This window comes from Sturnus vulgaris, chromosome 1 (assembly GCF_052056855.1).
Source record: "Sturnus vulgaris isolate bStuVul1 chromosome 1, bStuVul1.hap1, whole genome shotgun sequence".
In the NCBI taxonomy this organism is placed as follows: Eukaryota; Metazoa; Chordata; class Aves; order Passeriformes; family Sturnidae; genus Sturnus; species Sturnus vulgaris.
The window spans coordinates 110,526,523-110,533,375 of record NC_142243.1 but is presented as its reverse complement, the minus strand read 5'-3'; positions in this window follow the sequence as shown (position 1 = coordinate 110,533,375).

Here is a 6,853-nt window from a genome sequence, read left to right as displayed (position 1 = left end):
TTTCTTTTTCAGATCTTAGAGAATCATTAAGGTTGGAACAGACCTCCAAGATCATTAAGCCCAACTCTGACAAAAACTATTATGTCCACTAAAGCATACCACAAAGTTCCACACCTGCCCTTTTTTTTGAACACTTCCAGGGATGGTGACTCCACCACTTCTCTCGTGAGTTTCTTACCATGCTTAATCACTCTTTCAATTAAGATTTTTTTTCTAATATCCAGCCTGAACCTCCCCTGGTGCAAATAGAGGACATTTCCCCTCATTCTATCCTTCATTGCCTGGAAGAAAAGGCCAACATCCACATTGCCACTGCCTCCTTTCAGGTAGTTGTAATAGCAATAAGACCTCCCCTCAGCCTCCTTTTCTCTTCCCTCATTTCCACAGAAACTTAACTTTCCCTACTCAGTGTTATATAGTCTTTCACTTCCTTCTATCACATCTTCTCTTGTAAATAAAGTTTTGCTTTGTCTTTCAGTTCCCTTAATGAAACCACACAGATGGAAAGATAACTTTGCTTTCCCCAGCACTGAGGACACATCCAGAGCAGTTAAAGATGAGAGTAATTGAAAAAGGAAAGAAAAGAGGCTTTAAAGGGCTAGCAGCTCATGTTACTAGAGTCATGAACATTACAGTGGAGAGGGAATTAATGGCTCAGCAAAGAAAATGGGCTGCAGCACCTTCATACACCCCAAAATTGTAGGGATGATGGGGCAGCCTAAGGACCCAGCCAAAGTGTGTGCTCAGGCAAAGGTCTTCTTCCATACTGGCCTCATCTCTGCTTCACCTTTCCAGCAAGCACCTCAAGCACATTCACCTTTGACCAGTAAATAAACAAATTATAGTCTGGAAACCTCCTATGACAAGATCCATAACTTAATTTGAGGTACTAAAGAAGAGTAAATACCTTTTGTGTATAAACTGGAGCAGGAATTAAGAAAAAGTTTTCAGGTGAATTTTTTTTTTTCCAAAGCCTGACATTTAGAGACACAAAAAAGAATCAGAAGGCATTGCCCAGCTTGGAACATGCAAGCTTGAGGAAGATTATAAGTTAGATAAACCTTCATTTGTTGTTTGTCATTATATGCAAAGATAATTTAGAATTGCAGCCCCTGCAGGCTGGGCCATCCAGGTGCCTGTGCTCAGGGTACCCATCTCTGGAAAGGTGCTTCCTTTGGTTCTCTGCTGCCCACCTCACACCTCTGCCTTCCTCTGTCTGGGGCAGGGCACAGCTTTCAAATTCATCTCACAGCTGTGGAGCTGTGGAGGTTTTTGCCTCTTAGAAAAGCTAAATTGGAGGCTAAGTGCCCTGACCGTCAGCAAAGCACAGCTGCTAGCAAGAGCCACCAGGCAGCCACTTCTCTTTGCAGGCTGCTGCCCCACCTCAGGCTCAGCCAGAAGCCCTTCAGGTGCCACAGAGGCAGCTTCCCTTTCAATTAATAAATCTGAACTGGGAAGAGCCATGGAGAGGCAGCAATTATGCAGGGCAGTCAAAGGGGACAAGGCAAAGGCTAATGGCCTGAAGCAAGAAAGAAAGACAATCTAAGATGAAAAGATCTTAACAGCAAGGTCTGCCAGGCAGCACCCACAAGAACTCTTAGAATGGTTATTTTTTGCTTTGGGAGGATCAGGGGAAGGAAGGAGAGGATGCAAAGGCTTCAAGTCTGAGAAATAAACAAACACACTCTAGGAATACTGATCACTACAGAGAGACTTCATGTTGCTCCACTGTGAGTGAGGTAGTACCCTCTCCATGATCTGGCCAGAAATCTGTAACATTATCAGCAGTGCAAAAGTTCAGTTCACAGTTCTCCCTCTCTGTGAAGCTGACACATCAAAAATGAGGAAAAAAAGCCCATTTTTTAATGGGCAATCTAGTAAACTACACCCATGTTAGTAGCATCCTTTTTTAAAGGATCTAGCAAATTTGGAGCGGAAAAGGGGAAAAAAAAGTAAGACTCTAAACTCTCAGAGCTTTTCCAGCCCCAAACTGGATTTAGCACAGCACCGAATTACACCTGTCCCTCTACTGGTTCCCTTTCTCATGAAAAATACATCCAAAGAAATCTGCTACATCTCTCTGTGGTAATTGATTCACTCAGATCCTTTCTAACATCTAAGAAACTATGTGAGATGAGACATTAAATATGGCTCAAGATCTTTATCAAAACCAGAGGTGTATTTTGTCTGTTTGCTGCTTTAGTAGGTAACTACTCCTCCTCACATCCTCCATTTGGTTCAAACTTCCTACCTGTGCAAATATGCCATCCCACCAAGGAGCAACAAATCTCTGACTTCACAAGAAATAACTTGCACAGGGGCCAGAGCCTAAGCTCCAGACATGGGAAGAATCTCAGAAAGATATGAAATCACCACTTTGCTTCAGTTTTGGCATAAGCTCTTTCTTCTTCAGCCTCTTATACACCCAGATTCAAATAGCAAGGAAGACATAAGTCTGAATGCTAGATGGGAAAAATATTTTAAAATATAATACTGTAATTCCTTATCAAGAAAAAAAAAAACTTACAAGTGTTTACACAAAGGTTCTTAAAGAACTCTAATTCCAGTACCTCCAGCATGAGGTGGGATACAACACCAGATGTGAGGCTGTAAGAGGAGGTGAGTCAGAGGCCAGTGCAATTTTCTCTCATTATACCTGATATATAATGATGAAAAAATTATATTGTGACATTAAATAGTGTGAACAACCTAGCAACAGAGAACAGAAGGAAACAGTGTGTCAGTATAATACCACAAAAGTCAGGTGGTGGGTTAACCTGAGATGGCATTAGTAGAACAAGCTGAAAACTAATTGATCTGTGTACACCAGAAATTATTACAGAAATAGAATACAAATAAGATAAACCCTTAAACTTGAGAGGCTATACCCATTAACTTCCTTGGCTTTATTCCAGAAACTAATTTGGCTCATATCCCATAAAGAAGGCATTTGCACTGACATACTGTCTTTGTATATACTTGAGGATTGACTCTACTTGCAGTCATTTGTCAAAAGCAGCAGAACCAGCTGAATGTAAATGTCCCAGTAGGGAACTCCATAAGTTTTAACAGTTACAAACAGTTTCCCATGTAAAAATGGTTCAAGAGAGAGTTTGAGTTGCTCAATCTTTAGAATGCCATGGAAAGCGTTAGAACCAAGATCTGTCTTACTGGAGAAGTTCTCCATCCTCAAAAACTCTGCTGAGCTGATCCCCCTCAAGTTGTCCACTGTACAGATCAGGCAAAGGTCTACTCTGTTCTTGTTTGGCACAGCTTGGCTGTCTTGATAAATCTCCAATGACTTTAGCAAAGCTAAAGCTCTGATCCATAGGAAATTACTGAGAAACATAACCAAATACTCATATCCAAAGCTGCCACTTCATTGGTGATTCAAGATAACCCAAAAGTAAGCTACTGACAATGGGCAGCAAGAAGGGTATGAGAGATGGACTTCTTTAGCAGCAGCCCACAAGTAGAATAGCTTAAATAGCTTAATGAGAAAAAACCCTTTTGTGTCAGAAGAGAAGGGACTTTTTTTCTGACAAGCCAATGCTGAGGACCAGCTCTCAGCCCACTGTGACTCTCTCCTTTTCAGCTTTAAAGGCCCTGCTTTAAATTCTGAGCACAGGATGATTTCTATGCAGAGCAACTTAGAAAGGAGTGCTGTGCTGACTTATGATTATCTGTGTGACTTAAGTCTTCCTTTCTTTGCCAAGGTAATAAGCCATTCTCCTAATCTTTTCTGCAGCAGAGTAAATATTAGATGTAATACGGCAGATCTGGTGGCAGTTTTAGCAGAAGGTGCTGCTGTCATATCATGTAGGATTGTACACATAAATGGCACCTTTTGAAAAACCCTCGGATTTGCAAGGCTTAAAAATACCGTGTAACACCAGTGACATCTGCAGGAATATGCTGGTTGGAACAGCAACAGGAAAAAAATGCCAAAATGAGACTTCTATGAGAAGCTATTGAAAGGAAAGCCAGCAGATGTATCCACAGTGCCTGCCTTCCACGCATATTTAAGCCTACTCAGGCGTAGTTAAGACTAGAATTTCGGGCAAAGTTGTTTAGCAAGGAGAGAAAGTAAATGAACGTGTATACACACAAAATCAGAGATCAGAGCACTATGCCAACATTTAAAGGCAAGAAAGTTTTATCCAGCTTGAAGTATAGTAGGCAGATCCTGAAAAAAAAGGGCTAGAGGGGGAAAATCTTGAGAGGACAATGCCTAGTGATAACCAGTGATATACAAAATAGTCTGCTTTTTCCACTTCCCCATTTGCACAGTAAAAAATTGAATTTCACCGTCATCTTCTCTCATTACATGATGCAGTTCCACTTTTGCCACACAAAAATGCAGCCACTCCACTTTATGCCAGTTTACCCTATTTGCACTAGGAAAGCTGCTTCTAATGCACTTCATTAACACTGCTGCTAAAACATTGTGTTTAAAATAAATGCATGCAAGTTGAAAACAAGACCAAAGAAAAAGATGGATTTTTCTGCTGTGGATTAATTTTTTGTGTTTCTTGGCTTAAAATGTCTTTTATGTTTTGTGAAAAAGCTATTTTATCTGTTTATCTGTATTTTCCCTGTTGCAAAATGGGAAACCTGGTAATACAGGAATATAAAAAATATGGTGAGTCTGCAAGGAAAAAGGATGCAGCATTGAAGGATACAAGTGAAGATTGATATAATGAAAAAGTATCAGATAGCAGTGTTTAAAAAAAAAAAAAAGAAAGATTGTGATCTGGAATTGTTTGGGGGGAAGAAGACAAGAGATCCTTTGCAGGCAGAACTGAGAACCTCCTGGAGAGTCCTTGATCAGACTGTATTTGACCCACTGGTGTGATTTCTTTCTGAGAGACGAGTGATACCTCAGATTACGCTGCTGTGGATGACTTCAGTTCCCTAGGTGTGGCTGGGGCAGAATATGACAGAACATGAGGTGACAAGCTAGGTCCAAGGCCAATCTCAGAAGTCCAGTTAAAGCTTCCAAAAATGCAGAAGAGAGTGCTCAGAGCAGCCTACAAGCACTCATGTATCTCAGGAGAGGACCACTCCAGTTTAATGATGTTCTTAGGCCCAAGGCTGGTGTAAGGAGTGAAGGTCCAGGGGAGGTCAATCATCTATCATGGCAAGTAAGTCCTATTGGGTGCCCACAAGGCTCTCACACAAAAAGAATAAGACTTAATTATTCTTGACTAAACTTTCTCAGCAACAGGTCCTGCATGAGTTTTTTTGTTAGAGGCCAAAGAAGATTTTTTTCATGAAGGACTAAGGTGCTGTTCACTAATGAAACTAAAAAGCCTCCTCTCCAAAGTCCAGACTAATTCCTCCTAAAAAGTATGGCAGTGTCTTTTATCCAACTTTAGATTTTGGTCTTAGGTGCACATCTGAATTTTGGTTTCTTTTATGGTTCTATCAGTCCAAGGGAGAAGTGACATCTACATCTGACAGTGATGTCAGATTTTCACTCTAACCATCAGTGTTACTGCTGCCTTTCATCAGCATGGATACCAAGCCATGCCTTGCAGGACCTGCACTGACCATGGATTCAGAGCAGGCATAGGAAGAATTTCATGCCATCAGCATGAAAGTATTATTTTGGTCAGAAATGCAGCTTATCTATGCAACTTCCACTATCCACAAGAGTCTTCTTGGTCTAAACCCTTCCCCTGACAATTCCAAGTGTTTCCACAGCCTGGATGAAAGGTAAGAGGTACAATGTACAGAGATCCTGTGAAACTCCATATGGAGTTCAGCATCCAGCTCTGGGGTGCCCTAATAAGAAGGATATTGACCTGTTGAAGCAGGTCCAGAGAAGGGATATAAAGATGATCAGAGGATGGAACACCTTTCCTATGAAGACAGGCTGAGAGAGTTGGGGTTGTTCAGCCTGGAGAAGGTTGTTCAGCTCCAGGGGGACCTTGAAACAGCCTTCCTGTACCCAAAGGGGGCTACAAGAGAGCTGGAGAGGGACTTCTTACAAGGGCATGTGGTAATAGGACAAGAGGCAATGGCTTTAAACTGAAAGAGGGCAAGATTATATAGACTAGGATTATATATTAGGAAGAAATTCAAGTGTGGTGAGGCACTGACATGGGTTGTCCAGAAAAGTTGTGGATGCCCCATCCCTGGAAGTGTTCAAGGCCCGGTTGGATAAGGCTTTGAGCAACCTGATCTAGTGGAAAGTGTCCCTGCCCAGGTGCAGATGATCTTAAAGATCTTTTCCAGTCTAAACCTTAGCATCAAGGCTAGGATTCTGCCCTTTTCTCTGCTGGAAATAATATCTACATCAGAAGAATAAAGAGGCTAATCTAGCCCCTCACCTAAACAAAGTCCATTTTGCTTTCCCACCAGCTTTTTTCTGACTACTCTAGGACCAGCTAGATTCACACCTTATTTCCCAGTGCAGTTGCAAAGGCTGACAAAAATAACCCAGAGGTACTACTGAAAGGTCTGCCCATGCCTCTAAAGCCAAGTTTGCATCAAGAAGCATTAGTTTATTCTGACAACTTCTAACATGTCAAGTCAGCCTAAACGGAGGCAGCATCATGTGTTTCACTGCCCCTCAGAGCACCTCAGCTTGTCCTCCATAGCTTGTATCAACTAACTTCAACTTGCTTCTCCTTGGCTTTGCACAGGGCACTGCTGCAGAATTCATAAGGCCTCAGTCAGCTTATAAATTAATCTCTGTTGATGCCAGCACTCAGCTCTTCTGGCCTGTACCAAAGAGTTGTGGCAGAGACCAGGCAGGTATGGGAAGAAAGCAAAAAATGTGAGCAAGGAAGAGGAAGAACAGAAAAAAAACGTAACACACAGATATAAGATTTTGTCCTTATCTATG